General features: G+C 44.8%; 1 protein-coding gene and 1 long non-coding RNA gene across 4 annotated transcripts in view; one reads left to right on the top strand and one right to left on the bottom strand.

The window, feature by feature from the left end:
• The window catches only part of cdh19 (cadherin 19, type 2), a 248,357-nt gene that overhangs the window by 181,090 nt on the left and 48,489 nt on the right, over window positions 1–18,778 (top strand). The gene's annotated exons all lie outside the window — the stretch shown is intronic.
• LOC127432194 (uncharacterized) overlaps window positions 1–18,778 on the bottom strand; it is a 494,148-nt gene that overhangs the window by 474,883 nt on the left and 487 nt on the right. The window lies entirely within an intron of this gene.

Here is an 18,778-nt window from a genome sequence, read left to right as displayed (position 1 = left end):
ATGATTAAATGACAGCCCTAAAGCTGATTTCGCGATAGCGGGAGAGAAAGCAGCTGTGTTCATCACTCAGAGACGCGGTTCTACGAGCGGGGCTCGTGAAAGTCCTGCGTTATTTGACTCTTTAATGGATGAACTCAGTTTCTGTCTCACCCGCGATGGCGAAATTGCACAATCCAATTTGGTTGGACCACAATACAGCAAAACAAATTTGTGATCATTAATACCCTGAGTATTAATAATGAGCGGACATGGAGATCCGTAAACTGTACAAGCAAAAACCTTGAAACACAAGAATAACACGCTATAATATTCTATCTCTGCCCAGACGTAAACCTCTTACTTGTATCGCATGAGGACACAGGTAGAATGTGTTTTCCTCCGTCCTTTAACTTTGACCCGGTTCCTTGAGGCTCGGGTGATGAAGGGAGGCCGTTTCCTCGCTCTGTCGGTGGGCGGTACGGCTGTTGATTCTCGGCGGGCTGGCGGAGAACTCAGAAATGTCGACTTGATTGAAGATGGAAGAGAAATCTTTAATCTCTTCACTTCTGTAGGCAAACGGATGAAGATGCGAATTGCTCGGCGGTCTCCTTCGGATCCGTTAGAGTGTTTGGTTGAAAACAGAGTAATCTCAACTCGTCCAGCGAGATGGAGATTGTATGGCTACAGTTTCAAGTCAGACATTACTTCCTTGTGCCACGAGGTTGCACCGGAGAGCAGCAAAAAAAAACTACGTCTATATTCGGTGAACCAAGTCCCTGGAAGCAACTCACAAAACATTTCAGAGTTATTTCAACTCCTGATGATGTCATGTTTGAGGGACGTTCTGTTGTGTGCCTCATCCAATAGGAGTTGAGAGAGCGATCCTTTAGTGAGCAAGGCTTCATGGATTTGTAGTTTGTTTTGGCACGATTTTTATCAGTAAAATTTACGACATGGAATGTGTGGGGGCTGAGTTAGGTTTTACGACTTGTGTTAGGCCTGCCTTTGTCTTCTATCTCAATACGAGGCCCAAAATTCCCCCCTTTGTTCTGAAGAGTTGGTTGTTGTCCAGCATCTTTAGAGCAACTGAAGGGCCGAACAGTTCTTGTCGGTTCACAGTAACCTGTGGGTTACGCCGTCCATGTATTCCTGATAGGAAAGAGAAATGGTTGCGCAGTCCATACAGTTCATTAGAGTTCACAGAGGCTTTATCGTCTGGACAGAGATTGAGGCACATCTGGGCATAGAACTTCTAGCTAATTCTAAAACTACATTCATCACACATAAACATTTCAAGTTACTGGAAGGCACAGCATTAACCATAACACAATCCTTTGTTGTTCTTTGGTCATAACACAAAATCAAAGTAGAACCTGACATAGGTTACAAGGAACAAAATGTTAGAGGAAAGGAGGGTTAAAGGTTAAAAGGCTTATCCTTGGAAATGATGGGGTTAACCTGTGGGATGGGCTCAGACTGGTGTGTGAAACGCGGCTGTTTGAGAAGTGAGTCCAGTCTGGCCTGTAGGTGTTGAATGTACCTGTACATGGCGTGTGCAATAATTGCGATGATGATCCAACCACTAAGGAGGAGCCAGAGGGCAACCAAACTAATAGGGTGTTCTCGGTAAGATGACGATCTGCTTATGTGACTATGAAATATAGTGGTCAAGCCAGTCGGTTTGAGACTGAACTTCACTAATTCCGTCCCTTCAGCCTGAAGCTGCTGTTGAAGAGTGTCATCAACGGTGAGGCTGTAACCTCTAAATGTGTCCATGATCTCAATTTCTGCGTAATTTTTGTCAACGTTGAGATGATGGAGGACAATATCGTCAATGTGCATGGTGGCTCCTCGGGGAACCATTAAGAACACCATTTGGTTTGGTAGCCTTAGATTAGTGGCCTTAGCTTAGTGGCTGTATCATGGCAGTCGTATGACTTCGGTGGCTGGTGTGTTAACGAGCCAGCAACTGCCTGCTCGCTCTACCTTTGTCTCTGTTCCTTCATCTTTGATGGACATGCTACCATGACACTTATTCAGGGAGGTAGTTAGTCACCTCTCTAACAAAAGGGTTGCGTTTTGACAAACCCAATGAATGTACTTTGTCTTGGTACACATGTTTAGGTTAGAGATAAGGTAGAGCGAGGGGTCCTCATCATGGTAGGCAAGTGTTGGTGGTGTTTTGAGGTGAATGTGTGCATTACCTCTCTGAAAACCAACATTAAATACAGATTTTAGTCTATATATATTCTGCCTATGATGGTAGATTGAGGATAAATCCTATTTTGAGGTTCTGAGGATTTACATGGATTGGAATTTCAATGCCAAAACTATATGCCATGTGTATCTGTAAAAGGTTGCACAACGGAGATAGTAGCAGATTTAAGGATTTGTTCGACAAGGTCTAGGGATACCAGGTAAGCTGGAATCCTTCCACCACTCAGACTGTTGACTGAGGAACTAATTTCCCTGAGGAGGTCCTGCATTAGATCTCTAACGATACACGCATAAGTTGTTTTCTCTGACAAAGTCCCTAAAGTGTGCAAAATGTTATTGATAAGAACGGATTGCAAATTTTTGACTATAGTACCTGAAGGGTTTTACCCAGGCCCTGTAATTGTTCTTATTGGAGTCGTCGTCTCTGCTGGATTTTTGGACGATGGTGACGTGTGCATCTGAAGCTGGCGAACTGTTTTCTGGACCAAGTGGTCTCGGTATGTCAACCTGAGCCCACATGTGTCCACGACGGCAGTCAATGAGCGGTGCCAATCGGTTCAGTAGGTCCTGGCCAACTAACAGTGGTTCCGTATTAATGGGACATATGTAAACAGGGTCTATTAGCATCATCCCTTGAAAGGTGTCAATCCAGGCCTGTTTTGTGATAGACGACCTATCTTGAGTGTAGCTTGTGATGCTTACGTTGTAGGTCTCTGTCTATAACGGTTTGCCAAGGGAGAGCTTTGCTCTAGCCACCTCTGCGAAGGTGTTGGAACCCATTAGACTATTTCGGAACCGGTGTTGAGTAGTGCGTGGGAGTTGAATGACCCATGTGTCAGGCGTTGCCCTTATGGTATAGATCGCCCAAGAAGGTCAGAAAGGAGGGTGTGGCATGTTAGGAGTGACTGTTTTGGGGAGCAACTTAGACACTGTTCCCCTTTTCCCGACCTACAAAGTAAACTTTGGCGTTAATGGGAGGGGGTACATCGTCTAGTCATACTGACGAGGTTTCAGTTCCGTGTTCCTTTGAGGAGGGACGGACCTGATGAACAACGGAGCACGTCAAGCTTAGTTACTAACTCAGTCAAGCGTCTCCTAATATCCTCCATTTCCTCTCTCAAATTTTGTTCTCTGAGGGGATTTGAAACCTTTTCTACCCACTCACCTTCTTGTTTGGGTTTTCGTTCGAAATGCGCATTTCTTTTCGGCCGGCGAACATTTTGTTGTTTTGGCCTGCCGTGACCCTGGGGGTGTGTCTGGTTACCACCCCCCTGGTTCTGTTGCCTACCCTGCTGGCGGGGTGATCAGTGCCTCTGGGGTCCTGTTCTAGCATTCACCTTAACGCGAGGCATTTCGTTGCCTTCAAGCACTAGGTCTGCATATGAGGCTTGGATCCCCAGGGCTCTGGCGTCGCCTTCATGCCTTCGGGCAGGGCGCACGTGTGTCTCCCATGCCAGTTGCGCGTACTTTCTGATTTCCTGCATGGTGGGGTTGCCCATTCTGCAGTGCATCATGACGTCATATCGCACGCACTCATGGAGGTTGTGAAGTAAAAGAGACTTGAAAGCTCATTCCTCCACCAGACCTGGTGCATTACTTCCTTGGAAGTATGTGGTTCTCAGGCGTCTATAATACTCACGCGGAGGCTCGTGCCTCTTCTGGATGATGGCAAAAGCAGCTATGGTAGCAGAGGCTTCGTCGATATACAGCGCATTCTCCTCGCGTAGGGCTTTACACAGAGCTGAGTAGCGGTTCTGTATACCAGTCGGTAGCGTTTCCATGAATGCATGGACACTCCTTACCGTGGTCTTCCATATGAGCTTGAGTTTTTCACGTGACGAAGAGTAAGGCAAGTCAATCAGGCAGTGCTCAATTTCTCTAAGATAACTGTTGATGTTTGAATCTCGATTATTTGGGTCAAAGCCAAGGGACTCGAGTTGTCGGATGCTCAAGCGTTGGTGTCGGTATGACCACGGGTCGTCCGAGTCATCCGAAACATCATAGTCACTTGGATCGCTATAGCGATGAGGACGACTTCCTCCCCTTTGTGGTGGGGAAGGAGTCCAGTCGACACGTGGGGGTGGACCCCGGGTTGCGTACAGCTCCCTGGCTAATAGGATATTCCAGCTGCTTACACCACTCTGGGCTTGAAATTAATCGTCCCCCCTTCGTGGTGTAGAATCAGTCGGTTTGAAACGCACGGTGGCGTGACTGAAAACTGACTGAGGAGGGCAACTGTAAGGAGGGGCACCTGCATCCAACCAGCGGGCCGCTGGAGGATTTTCAAAGGTGTCTTGGAGGACGAAGTCAGAGACTGTACCACTAGGGGCAGCTCGGCTCCTAGCGTGTGTTCCTGGGTTTCTCAGAGGCACATTTCTACGCGTAGCGCTAAAAAGGGGGCCATCTTCTATGTCAGATGTCGTGCGGTGCATTTCAGCTGCACTTACCTGATCTGACTCTACTTTTAGCTGGGCAGCTTGAAGCTGCCTGCGCAGGGTTTCGTTTTCCTCCTGCATCCGGGCATTATCTTCCTGTGCCTGGACTTTCTCAGCTTGGGTGCACCTAATTTCTTGGTGCAGGTTGAGATTTTCCCTCTGCACTGCTTGGTAGCTGCTCTGCAGCTGGGCGAGCTGGGCGAGCTGGGCCTGGTGCTCGGCGGTTTGCAGTTGGGTTTTGCAGTTGGGTTTTGCAGTGATGAAGAAGGAACATTTGGCCCACAAGGTCCAGGATTGTGCACATTGGCTTCCTGACCAGGTTGTTGACAAAATCAACTAGTTCCTGCAATGCTTCATCACAACGACTAATATTGTAGCCGTTAAGGTTATCTCTCTCCTCCATGGAGAGACGGAGGACAGCAGCAACTACATCTTGCAGTGCTGGGTCGACTAACCTCTGTGGAGCTTCAGCTCCAGTCACGCAGGGCGATTGGTGACTCATTTTACTGGGGCCGTAAAAATTCTTGTGATAGTGGCTCTGATAGCTTGTTGTTTTACAGTTGATATAATGCTAACACGAAAGCACAGTTGATAGGTTTCGACCTGTGGCTTACGGTCTACTGTTATGTAATGTGCAAATTTCACTGTGTTCTCTCTCTGGTGGACGTCAATGAAGTGACTTGGCACCTCTCTGTAACATTTAGATGAAAGTGTTAGGAGTTAAATAACAACAACAGCAGGTTTTAAGCAGACTATAGTAAATTTACCAACCCCTAATTCACTCTTAAGAGCACTTTCACAGCACACTGGCTTATGTTTGGCAAGTTTTGAGAAGTAAATTGTCAAACAGAACCAAACTTTGAAGTAAGGATTCAAGTTATTACTTTGAATTCTTATGCATACACACAGTGAGAGAACTGGCACGTAGGATTCCTCACACGGGGCACCAATTAATATGTCGGGCTTTACCGGTTGTTTAGATCAGTGTTACTATCAGAAATAATTAATAATTATTTCTGTAGTTATTAATTAATATTTAAATTAATTAATTGGATCTAACTCATTAAAACCTCATATGGGGCTCCAGTAAATGTAGTGTGCTACGTTTAGGAGCAAGTTTGGTTATTAGCAATAATTAATAATTATCAAAGATAATTACTAATTATTAAAATCAATAGAACATTGATGAGAATCAATGTTAGCTTTTTTAATCCTTTAAAATCAACAATTATCAAAGATAATCATTAATTGTTAACATCGATGAAACATTAATTAAAATTAACACTAGCTTATGACACAGGCGTATGCAAAACAAACCAAAACACTTCTCTTTGTAATATAAACAAAGTTTATTTATGCAGTAATATCAATTAATAATTAATACAATGCAGTCAATAAACTTACGACTTACAACTACAAACTAAACAGTGATATGATTAGATATGGAAACAAAATAATCCTATAACACATAAGGTATGTGTGTGACAGTGTGAGTGTGTGTGTGTGTCAGTGTGGTTAGTGAGAGAGAGAGAGAGAGAGATGATTAAGTGACAGCCCTAAAGCTGATTTCGCGATAGCGGGAGAGAAAGCAGCTGTGTTCATCACTCAGAGACGCGGTTCTACTAGCGGGGCTCGTAAAAGTCCTGTGTTATTTGACTCTTTAATGGATGAACTCAGTTTCTGTCACACCTGCGATGGCGAAATTGCACAATCCAATTTGGTTGAACCACAATACAGCAAAACAAATTTGTGATCATTAATACCCTGAGTATTAATAATGAGTGGACATGGCGATCCGTAAACTGTACAAGCAAAAACCTTGAAACACAAGAATAACACGCTATAATATTCTATCTCTGCCCAGACATAAACCTCTTACTTGTATCGCATGAGGACACAGGTAGAATGTGTTTTCCTCCGTCCTTTAACTTTGACCCAGTTCCTTGAGGCTCGGGTGATGAAGAGAGGCCGTTTCCTCGCTCTGTCGGCAGGCGGTACGTCTGTTGATTGTCAGCGGGCGGTATGGCTGTTGATTCTCGGCGGGCTGGCGGAGAACTCAGAAATGTCGACTTGATTGAAGATGGAAGAGAAATCTTTAATCTCTTCACTTCTGTAGGCAAACGGATCAAGATGCGAATTGCTCGGCGGTCTCCTTCGGATCCGTTAGAGTGTTTGGTTGAACACAGAGTAATCTCAACTCGTCCAGCGAGATGGAGATTGTATGGCTACAGTTTCAAGTCGGACATTACTTCCTTGTGCCACGAGGTTGCACCGGAGAGCAGCAAAAATAAACTACGTCTATATTCGGTGAACCAAGTCCCTGGAAGCAACTCACGAAACATTTCAGAGGTATTTCAACTCCTGATGATGTCATGTTTGAGGGACGTTCTGTTGTGTGCCTCATCCAATAGGAGTTGAGAGATCGATCCTTTAGTGAGCAAGGCTTCCTGGATTTGTAGTCTGTTTTGGACTCCCTTTGTTTGATTTTGGCGTGATTTTTATCAGTAAAATTTACAACATGGAATGTGTGGGGGCTGAGTTAGGTTTTACAACTTGTGTTAGGTCTGCCTTTGTCTTCTATCTGAATACATGAGGCCCAACACCCTAAAAATCTTCAATGGGAGAACCTTGGCATTGTTCTTTCCCTGCTGTCCGCAACCCAGTCCGAATTGACATGTGACCCACTTTTGGGTCGCGACCCACCAGTTGAGATACACTGCACTAGACCAATCAGTCATGTTCTTAATTAAATTGCTGATCTATGTGTTCATCTACTAACTAACAAAATCCCAAGACTGATAGTGGCAGATGTAGAGATAAAATTACTATATTATGTGAAATATCTATTTGAGTGATTGAATAGGTCATTAAGAACGACTGTTTATCTAAATAGGTGATTTAAAATAATCTCTTATTGTGCATAAAATAATTCATATTCATGACTTTCACAGCACTGCCACCCAAGGTACAGTTTTCCTAGAGTTTATTTTTATTTAGAACTAACTTTGTGTTAATGTTCCCTTTCAAATGGCTTATTCCAGCTGTTAAAAAGTTGATAGGCCTACAGGATTTTATTAGCAGAATAACATTGGATATGCATGCATTCTCCATCCATGGGTACACTTAAAAAAAAAAAAAAAAAAAAAAAAAAAACATTTGTCCTGCATAATGTGAAGGTTATTCCAGATTGCCAGTTTTATGTCAAGCTAAGGAACATTTAGAACTTGTTGATGTGTTTAATAGACAATGTATTGATACTCTGGAGATTTTTTTTTTTATTCTTTTTTTTATGTTGGCAAATCAGTAGCAAAATTGTTACTAAGTGACTCCTGTGGAAATGCAGTTGTATCGCAAATTCATGGATATTTATAATTTGATTGTGACTCCAATTAATGAACTAGTACTTTTTGCAATGACGGTTGGTATGTTAATCCATAAGATCTATGCACGGGCGCTTGCTTTGGTGTTGCCACCCCTCATAGTATATAGTACATAGTACAAACTCTAATTGTATTTTTTTTGTATATGGCCATATACCAGATTTAAATATCAGAAAATGTAAATATTGGAACAGTCCTTATTATTTAATTCTCATTTGTCTTTTTTCAATTTGCATTGAGTTGGTCTCTGCTTCTCTACCTCATAACTTTGCACTCCATAAAAATCTTTATTGTATATACTAATATATATTTATATACAGTATATATTTATTATATATACATATTGCTATTTGCACCTCTGGTTAGATGCTAACTGCATTTCATTGGCTCTGTTCCTGTACTCTGCACAATGACAATAAAGTTGAATCTAATCTAATCTTTAGTTTACAGATTTATTGTACATCTATTTTAACCTTAGATACGTTTTCTTGCATTACCTAACTGCACCGTAATTTGATGACCAAACTTTCATTGTGGCAATGTATTTGATTACGTTGTGACAACAGGAAAAGTGAATTTCCTATATTCATAGCCACAACGTAACTTTGGACCGGTGCCAGTCTGTCATTACGATGTTGTGGCAACATCGAGGAACAATAGTTGTTTGTTGGTTACCAGTTGGTAATTTTTGCTTTTAATGATTATTCTATGGGCGGACATGCAGCAGTGTAACCTAATTTATGTCCTTATATTCCCAACATAATTTAAAGGTGTAACACTTAAAGATGGGAAATGAGGAAGCTGAGACCGGCTTGACAAACACATAGACATTTAATAACACTTTTCAGCGTCCAAAGAAAAAAACATGCGCTGCTTTTCAGCCAGCTGCTTCAAATCCCAAAGACATGCGGACAAGTTTCGTACACCTCTCTCCCATTTGCCGTGGTCTCTTCTCCTTAAATACTCCAGCCTTCCCTCGCTGGAACGCGAGGCAGGTGTGGTGCACAGGTGGAAGTCATTCGCCACTTATCTTCCCGGCCTTGCTCTGCCCAGATGCTGCTCGGCTCCGCCCTGCTCACTACAAAAGGCTATTTAAACAGTTGTGTATGAATAACAAATGCAGACTAAAAGTTAATGTGCTTCATTTATTTTGAAAGAAAACAGAGAAAATAAATGCAACAATAAAAGAAACTGAGATCTATTGCCACATAATTGCAACAAAATTAAAAGGCTAAATGACTTCTGCTCATATTAAACTCCACCTAGACCAATTTAACACCTAATGCATTGAATTACATTTGTAATTTAATTTAAAGCAATTTTATGGATATATAAAAATGGTAAACGACTTCATTACAATATAATCTTCAAATCTACATATTTTTTTCGATAAATAATTATATTAAATTATAGCAAAAATGTAAAATTATACATTGTACACCAAACTTTGTACACATATAGAACTCATCAAGATCTTGCGCAAGGACTTTTACAGCCCTTATTTTATAGTGCCCAAGAGAGGGGGATGGTCGCGCCCAATCTTGGATCTACATGCTTTGAACAAAGCCTTACACAGGCTTCCGTTCAAGATGTTAATGCAGAAGCACATCCTGGCATCAGTACGACATCAGGATTAGTTTGTGGCCATCGACCTGAAGGACACGTACTTTCACGTATCGATCCTTCCTCGACACAGACCCTTTCTTCAGTGTGCCTTCGAGGGACGAGTATACCAGTGCAAGGTCCTCCTGTTCGGTCTGTCCCTGTCCCCTCGCATCTTTACCAAGGTCACAGAGGCTGCCCTGGCCCCGCTGAGGGAGAAGGGCATTCGGATTCTCAACTGTCTCGATGACTGGCTAATCCTAGCTCACTGTGTGCTCACAGGGACCTTGTGCTTCAGCACCTCAACTGACTCTGGCTTCAGGTCAACTGGGAGGAGAGCAAGCTCTCCCCTGTGCAGAGCATCTCTTTTCTCGGTATGGAGTTGGACTTGGTCACTCTCAAGGCACGTCTTACGAACAAAAGTGCTCAGTCAGTGCTGACCTGCCTGAAGACCTTCAGGCAGAAGGTAGCGGTGCCAATGAAACAATTTCAGAGGCTCCTGGGACATATGCCATCCTTGACGGTGGTTCTCCCCCTCGGGTTGATGCATATGAGACCACTTCAGCACTGGCTACAGACTTGAGTCCTGAGGTGGGCATGGTGCCACGGCACCCAGCGTGTGACCATCACACCACAGTGCCATCAGACTTTCAGCCCTTGGTTGGACCTGGCGTTTCTATGGGCAGGTGTTCCCCTAGAGTAGGTCTCAAGGCATGTCGTGGTCATGACAGACGCCTCGAATTCGGGCTGGGGTGCCGTGTGCAATGGGCAAGCAGTCTCGGGGCTCTGGACAGGGCCTCGACTCCTTTGGCAGAGCATCAACTGCTTAGAGTTGCTGGCGGTATTGCTGGCCCTGCGGAGGCTTCAGCCATTGATTCAGGGCAAGCATGTGTTGGTCCAGACCGACAACACAGCAACTGTAGCATACATAAACTGCCAAGGCAGTGTAAGCTCACGTCGCATGTCGCAACTCGCCCGCCGCCTCCTCCTCTGGAGTCAGCAGATGTTGAAGTCGCTGCGAAACACTCACCTTCCGGGTGTCCTCAACCGTGCAGCGGATGCGCTCTCACGGCAGGTAATGCTCCGTGGGGACTCCAGCCCCACATAGTCCAGCTGATTTGGGAGATATTTGGGGAGGCGCAGGTAGGCCTGTTCGCCTCCCAAAAGTTCTCTGACTGCCCCCTTTGGTACTCCTTGTCCGAGGCTCCCCTCGGCATGGATGCCTTGGCGCAAGTATACGTCTCCTCCAGTGAGCCTCATTGCACAGACTCTGTGTAAAGTCAGGGAGGACGAGCAGCAAGTCCTGTTCCTTGCGCTGTACTGGCCCAACCGGACTTGGTTCTCAGATCTGATGCTCCTGGTAGTAGCACCTCCCTGGCGCATTCCCCTGAGGCAGGACCTTCTCACTCAGGGGCGGGGCATGCTCCAGCACCCATGGCCGGACCTCTGGAATCTCCACGTCTGGCTCCTGGACGGGACGCGGAAGACCTAGCAGGTCATCCGCCAGCAGTGGTAGACATGATCACTCAGGCCAAGGCACCCTCTACAAGGCGGCTGTATGCCTTGAAGTGGCGTCTCTTCGTGAACTGGTGTTCTTCCCATGGGGAAGACCCACAGAGATGCGCCATTGGGTCTGTACTGTCTTTCCTTCAGGAAGGGCTGGAGAGATGGTTGTCTCCTTCTACCCTGAAAGTGTACATGGCTGCCATAGCAGCTTACCATGACACACTGATCAACAGGTTCCTCAAGGGCATGAGGAGGTTGAATCCTCCTAGACCGCTACTGATTCCCGCTTGGGATCTCTCTGTGGTCCTACCTGCCCTACAGAGAGCCCCCTTTGAGCCCCTGGAGCAGGCCAAGCTCAGAACTTTGTCTCTGAAAACAGCCCTCCTGGTGGCACTCACTTCCATCAAGAGGGTGGGGGACCTGCAGGCACTCTCTGTTACCAGTGAATGCCTGGAGTTCGGGCCGGCACACTCTCACGTGATCTTGAGACCCCGGCCCGGTTACGTGCCCAAAGTTCCCACCACTCCTTTTTGGGACCAGGTGGTGAACCTGCAAGCATTCCCTTCAGAGGAGGAAGACCCGGCCTTGTCGTTGCTGTGTCGCACCCTGCGAATCTATCTGGACCACACGCAGAGCTTTAGATGCTCGAAGCAGCTCTTTGTCTGTTTTGAAGGAAAGCAGAAGGGGAAAGCTATCTCCAAGCAGGGGCTAGCCCATTGGATTGTGGATGCCATTTCTCTTGCATACCAATCTCAGGACTTGCCGTGCCCCTTGGGAGTCCGGGCACACTCCACTAGAGGTGTTGCATCCTCCTGGGCACTGGCAAGGGGGACCTCTCTAGCAGACATATGCAGAGCTGCGGGTTGGGCTACACCCAAAACCTTTGCGAGGTTCTATAACCTATGCATAGACCCAAATGTTATGCGGTAACAGCAGGTAGAGCGGGTGGCTGGTTGGGTGTACCACTTGCATTGCACCTTTCCCCTTTTTCAAAGGTGAAAATGTGCGCCTTTTTGTCCACAACAGTTCCCCGTGTCCGGTGAACCCTGGATGCTTCTTTAATTAAACACTGTTCGGTGACAAACTCGGTGGAGGAGTAACGACATTAGGTTCAGTACTCGTGGTATGCCTCTTTTCAGGTGAGCCTGTGTGCTCGGGCTCAGTGCTCCATGTGTGGTGATTCCCCCTTGGTAATCCTGTATGATGAGTTTTTACTGTTCGATTTCCCCTTAGGTGAACCCTGTGTTTCCTCTCACCAGATCTTTCTCTGCCTCGGCCACTGTGGCTGCGTACCCTCTCTGTAGATATGGTCCTCCGGTAGTATCATTCCATATGTAAACTTCCCTGTTGGTAAGTCCATATGAGGTATTCTCCACATGTTAACCTCACTCCGGTAAGATGTGGTCTCCGTAGTGCTCTCCTTCCTGGAAAGGGAAGAGCACTTCCCAGCCCTATTCTTGAAAGTGTTCGGCGGGAAATTTCTTAACAGTAAATCAGGAAAGGCACCGCTGGTACCCTACTTGGGTATTTGCCTCCTCCCCCCTTAACGGAACTAGGGAGACGCCTTACCTAACTCGCTGGAAGGTCACGATGTAGTTGAGCGCTCGCTGCGAGGCACACTGCAGCTTGCCTGTGTCCACTCTTCTGTACCACGTGACACGGTTCGGCCCCTGCAGCATTTCCTATAGAAACCCTAGTGTCACTACATCGACACTACGTCGAGTGAGTGACAGACAGGGAACATCTTGGTTACTAATGTAACCCCTGTTCCCTGATGGAGGGAACGAGATGTTGTGTCCCTCCTGCCATGGTGCTGAACCAGCCGCTGACATGGCCGGGACTCTCTATCGGCTCCTCAGCATAAATCTGAATGAGTGGTGCACGCCATCTCCTTTTATACCAGTATGTCCGGGGGAGGAGAGTGGCATGAAAATTCCACTCGCCAATTCTCATTGGCCTTTTCTATTTTAAGCAAAGGTGACTGGGGCTCTCAAGATCGAACCCCTAGTGTCACTACATTGACACAACGTCTCGTTCCCTCAATCAGGGAACAGAGGTTACATCAGTAACCAATACGTTCTGGCTGTTTTCAGAGTCATTTATTGTCAGCAGTTTTTTTTGCAGCTCACGCTCTTTTCTGGGAAATAGAAAAGCGAAATATGTCCTGCATTGTGATTACATACACACAAACAATACGGCCGAGAACGCAGGGCATGTGTTTTGTCTTTATCTATCTCTCTCTCTCTCTCTTAATCACTCTCAGGTATGTAACCCCTTCACATTGAGGACTTCACATTCCTCTATGCCGACCCGCTGTTTACAAACACGCAAGTGGAACCCTTTGTCTGGGCAGCACGGCCGCGGAAACGCAAAAGGAAAAGGGGAAACAGAGCCGGCGTTCTCATCAGAGTACATTCTATCAAGTCTTTCTGCTTTCCTGATCTGGAATTTCTTATGCTTCTGTGTCAACCATTCTGGCTACCGAGGGAATTCACAGCGGTCATTATCACAGCTGTGTACATCCCCCCACAAGCCGACACGGACCGGGCACTCAAGGAACTGTATGGGAGTATAAGTGAGCAGGAAACCGCGCACCCTGAGGCCGCGTTCATTGTGACCGGGGACTTTAATAAAGCCAGTTTAAATCAGTCGCACCAAAATACCACTAGCACATTAGTTTCAACACACGAGGGGACCGGGTTTTGGACAATTGCTACTCTCCCTTCTGGGATGGCTACAAATCCCTCCCCCGCCCACCATTTGGCAAATCGGACCACTCTTCCATTTTGCTTCTGCCCGCTTACATGCAGAAATTGAAACAGGAAGCACCCACTCTCAGAACGATCCAGTGCTGGTCGGACCAATCAGACTCTACGCTACAAGACTGTTTTGATCACACGGACTGGGAGATGTTCCGGTCCACCTCTGATGACGACATCGAGCATTACGCTGATAGCATAATGTGTTTCATCAGAACGTGCGTAGAGGACGTGGTTCCGACCAGAACAATACGGATCTATCCGAATCAGAAACCTTGGATTAATAGTGATGTTTGCAAGGCACTTAATGTGCGGACCTCCGCTTTTAATTCCGGGAATGCGGAGGAGCATAAACAAGTCAGTTATGCCCTCCGAAAAACTATCAGAACTGCAAAACGCCAGTACAGGAGCAGGATTGAAGGACAGTTTAACACCACCAACTCTAGAAGCATGTGGCAGGGAATTAATATCATCACTGACTTTAAAGGGAATAAAAACTCTGTCATGAACACCGCTGCCTCTCTCCCGGATGAGCTAAATACTTTTTATGCTCGTTTCGAGGGAAATAACACCGCCCTCGTGGAGAGAGCTCTCCCGGCTGAAGCTACAGAGGTTAGTTCACTCTCCGTCTCTGTAGCGGATGTAACCCGATCCTTCAGACAGGTGAATATCCGCACAGCCGCGGGCCCAGACGGCATTCCGGGCCGCGTCATCAGAGCGTGCGCGAACCAGCTGGCTGGTGTTTTTACGGACATTTTCAACCTTTCCCTCTCTTTGTCTGTAGTCCCCACATGCTTTAAAACATCCACCATTGTGCCTGTTCTAAAACAATCAAAAATAACTTGCTTAAATGACTGGCGTCTTGTTGCTCTGACCCCCATCATCAGCAAATGCTTTGAGAGACTAATCAGAGATTACATCTACTCTGTATTGCCTCTCTCTCGTCACCCGCTGCAGTTTGCTTCACGCAACAACCGCTCCACTGATGATGCCATTGCATCTACAATACACACTGCTCTCTCCCACCTGGAAAAAAAGAACACTTATGTGAGAATGCTGTTTGTAGACTACAGCTCAGCATTCAACACCATAGTGCCCTCCAAGCTAGATGAGAAACTCAGGGATCTGGGCTTAAACAGCTCGCTGTGCAGCTGGATCCTGGACTTCCTGTCAAGCAGACGCCAGGTGGTTAGAATAGGCAGCAACATCTCCTCCTCACTGACCCTCAACACTGGAGCCCCACAGGGCTGTGTTCTCAGCCCACTCCTGTATTCCCTGTACACACATGACTGTGCGGCAACACATAGCTCCAATGCCATCATTAAGTTTGCTGATGACACGACGGTGGTAGGTCTGATCACTGACAATGATGAAACAGCCTACAGAGAGGAGGTGCACACTCTGACACACTGGTGTCAGGAGCACAACCTCTCCCTCAACGTCAGTAAGACAAAGGAGCTTGTGGTGGACTTCAGAAGAAAAGACAGAGAACACAGTCCCATCACCATCAATGGAGCACCAGTGTAGAGAGTCAGCAGCTTCAATTTCCTGGGTGTCCACATCACTGAGGAATTCACATGGTCCATCCACACTGAAGTCGTTGTGAAGAAGGCTCATCAGCGCCTCTTCTTCCTGAAACGGCTGAGGAAGTTTGGAATGAACCGCCACATCCTCACACGGTTCGACACCTGCACTATAGAGAGCATCCTGACTGGCTGCATCTTCGCCTGGTACAGCAATAGCACCGACCACAACCGCAAAGCACTGCAAAGTGTGGTGCGAACTGCCAGACACATCATCGGAGGTGAGCTTCCCTCCCTCCAGGAAATACTATATACAAGGAGGTGTGTGAAAAAAGCTTGGAGGATCATCAGAGACTCCATTCACCCAAGCCATGGGCTGTTCTCACTGCTACCATCAGGTAGGCGGTATCGCAGCATCAGGACCCGCACCAGCCGACTCCATGACAGCTTCTTCCCCCAAGCAATCAGACTTCTGAACTCTTGATCTCCCACGATCAAATACATCAGCACTGCACTTTATTACCCTTACTCTTATATCTCACACCGGACTGTCATAAATTATATTATTATTATATTATATTATCTCTTAACAACTGACTATCAACCGGCAGCCTGAATGTCAATACAGTACAATACTGTACATTCTATATATACTATATATACTTTTTTATATATTTTTATTTTTTATTTTTATTGAATAATGTGTATCTATATAGTGTGTATTGTATACTGTACAGTGTATGTTATTATTTGTATATTGTTGAGTGTAATTATGTGTATATCAGATGTTTAAATTGTGCTGTGTTAATTTGATGTTATTGTAAATTGGTACTGTCTCATCACTGTCATGACTGCTATGTTGATCGGAACTGCACCCAAGAATTTCACACACCATTGCACTTGTGTATATGGCTGTGTGACAATAAAGTGATTTGATTTGATTTGATTTGAGGTGTGGGGTAACCAGGTGATCTGATTGTTAATGGAGAGCAGTGGCACTCAATGTGTTTCCTTCCTTTATAAACTGAGTTTTTCATGGCTTGGTTGTGCGATGGTTGTTCGTGAGCTGTGCCATCTTGGTCACCGGTGCTCTCGCACAAATTCCCACTGCTGGAGCGGATTTGTCTGCGATTTAGTTTTATCTACACAATGTTGATATCGCAACAATTAAACAAATGAAGTTTCATCTTACCAGCATGTGTGGAAACGTTTAAACCACGTGTGTGACAACTAACCCCGCGTTAGTTTGTGCCCCGCGCTCCTCTAGGCTACAAATCTGAAAATGGCAATATATGCTGAACACTTGTTTGCTGAAAGTGTTCATAAATGTTTTTACTGATATAAAAATTTCAATTATATATAGTAGATATATACAATATACAGAATATGACAAAAATGACAATTTTCATATCTGTATCATGTTTTTTAAACACTTGCGGAATTTAAATGTGTACATAAATGCTCAAATATACGAACTCTAATTGTATTTGTTCGTATAAGGCCAGTGGCAATTTCTCAGGGACAGCAGAGTCTTTTGTGCTGCCATAACTTGCCTAATAAATAAATATTTTTTCATCCTTTCATTCTAATTGACCTTTTTGCCTTTGTATTTTCAATTGCTTTCCACTCATAATTCATCTACAAATGAATAGCAAAAAAAAAAAAAAAAGAAAGAAAAGAAAGAAAAAGAAATAGATAGATAGATTGATTGATTCTCTGAATGGTGATTCATGAGATTGTCACCACATTTAGACAACATTATGCAAAGACATCGAAGATGCTAAATTGCGAACAGATTTTTAAATATCGAACGGTGTTGCCATGGCGATTCACTAAATTAATGGCAAAAATAGGCAAACAGAAAGTGTCTCATATCTTCTGCATGCATTGTGTGATTTAGATTAAAATTTAGTTGTATGTTTTTTCTTGGGGGCTAATCATATAGATGTGGCTATTGTGGGTCACGGTCATAGCACCACCAACTGGCAGCAGGAAATGTGGCACTTACAACAGACTTTGAAAAAGTTCTCTTACATTTACGCAAATAGCTTAAATTGTTTAGACACTGCTGATGGAAATTTTTGAAGGGATGCTTGATAGCTTTAATAGTGTTATCATGGCAATGGATTAAATTACATGAAGTTGTAGTCAAACTGGAATGTTGGCATATATCTATTAAACATTGTATGTTTAGGGTCCAAGTTTACATTAATGTTGAGTTGTTGCTGTGTCCATCATGCTTTGTTTTCCGAAAGCCACCGAGTGGAAATGGACCCATGGTGCTTGGGCCCGTTATCGCTGCTTGCAGCTATATTTATTATTGTTGTTATATGTTATTAATGTTTGTATCAAGATTTAATGTCTGTAACAAGTACAACGAAATTTATCAAACCACACCTTACACAAACTTTGTCACTATAGCTCAAAATCCAATGCACATACAGGTGCATCTCAATAAATTAGAATGTCGTGGAAAAGTTCATTTATTTCAGTAATTCAACTCAAATTGTGAAACTCGTGTTTTAAATAAATTCAATGCACACAGACTGAAGTAGTTTAAGTCTTTGGTTCTTTTAATTGTGATGATTTTGGCTCACATTTAACAAAAACCCACCAATTCACTATCTCAAAAAATTAGAATATTTTGACATGCCAATCAGCTAATCAACTCAAAACACCTGCAAAGGTTTCCTGAGCCTTCAAAATGGTCTCTCAGTTTGGTTCACTAGGCTACACAATCATGGGGAAGACTGCTGATCTGACAGTTGTCCAGAAGACAATCATTGACACCCTTCACAAGAAGGGTAAGCCACAAACATTCATTGCCAAAGAAGCTGGCTGTTCACAGAGTGCTGTATCCAAGCATGTTAACAGAAAGCTGAGTGGAAGGAAAAAGTGTTGAAGAAAAAGATGCACAACCAACCGAGAGAACCGCAGCCTTATGATTGTCCAGCAAAATCGATTCAAGAATTTGGGTGAACTTCACAAGGAATGGACTGAGGCTGGGGTCAAGGCATCAAGAGCCACCACACACAGACATGTCAAGGAATTTGGCTACAGTTGTCGTATTCCTCTTGTTAAGCCACTCCTGAACCACAGACAACGTCAGAGGCGTCTTACCTGGGCTAAGGGGAAGAAGAACTGGACTGTTGCCCAGTGTTCCAAAGTCCTCTTTTCAGATGAGAGCAAGTTTTGTATTTCATTTGGAAACCAAGGTCCTAGAGTCTGGAGGAAGGGTGGAGAAGCTCATAGCCCAAGTTGCTTGAAGTCCAGTGTTAAGTTTCCACAGTCTGTGATGATTTGGGGTGCAATGTCATCTGCTGGTGTTGGTCCAGTGTGTTTTTTGAAAAGCAAAGTCACTGCACCCGTTTACCAAG

This window comes from Myxocyprinus asiaticus, chromosome 41 (assembly GCF_019703515.2).
Source record: "Myxocyprinus asiaticus isolate MX2 ecotype Aquarium Trade chromosome 41, UBuf_Myxa_2, whole genome shotgun sequence".
NCBI lineage: Eukaryota > Metazoa > Chordata > Actinopteri > Cypriniformes > Catostomidae > Myxocyprinus > Myxocyprinus asiaticus.
Note: the sequence above shows the minus strand (reverse complement) of the source record. Positions and strands in the feature narration are given on the sequence as shown.